Consider the following 838-nt stretch of genomic DNA (forward strand, 5'->3'; position numbering starts at 1 on the left):
GGTGGTATATGCTGGCTGTTTGAAATTTACCATTCAGTAAGAATTTAATTATTTGTTTGCTTGTTTGTTTGTTTGTTGAGACAGGATCTCATGTCTCTGACTGATCCAAAGTTCATTATATACTTGAGACTAGACTTGAACTTGCGATCCTCCTACTTCCATGTCACATTCTTATTTTTAAATGAATTGTTAAGCAGAGTTGATGCAAGTGCTATGCACTTATGTTGAGCTTTGGATCCTAAATATTGGTACCAGGCAACACACAGACTCACGCAAAGTAGCTGCTTTGCCTTCGGAGAAACAGCATTTGTTTCCACAACCTTGTTTCCAGGCTGAACAGCACCTTACCCATTCTATCTTAAGCCCAGGTTCCCATTCTTTGCCTCTACAAGCATCAGCGAAGAAATGCACTGGGCTCTTAAATTTCTTCTCTGCTAACCTGAGGGTTGAGGATTTAGAATTGAAAGTATGGATAAGGAAGACTGAACCTGAATCCTGTTTGGGGGAACATAAACCTCTAGGATTATTTTTTAATGTGCAGCCCAAGGAACAGAACTGTATTTTATCCTAAAAGGAATGTGATAGATAAAAATGTTGGAGAGAGTGGAGAGCACGAGTGGATGGATGAGGCACCGAGGCACAGATAGAATTCTCAGCGGGATACAGCTTTATTTAGCATGGGACACGTTTCCCTCGGGGAAGGGAAAGATGTCAGGGAAGGGAAAGATGTCAGGGAAGGGAAAGATGTCAGGGAAAGGAAAGATGTCAGGGAAGGGAAAGGAAGGGAAGGAAAGGGAAGGGAAGGGAAGGGAAGGGAAGGGAAAGATGTCAGGGAAAG

The sequence above is a fragment of the Nannospalax galili genome, unplaced genomic scaffold, assembly GCF_000622305.1.
Source record: "Nannospalax galili isolate Female #2095 unplaced genomic scaffold, S.galili_v1.0 scaffold873, whole genome shotgun sequence".
NCBI classification, from domain to species: Eukaryota; Metazoa; Chordata; class Mammalia; order Rodentia; family Spalacidae; genus Nannospalax; species Nannospalax galili.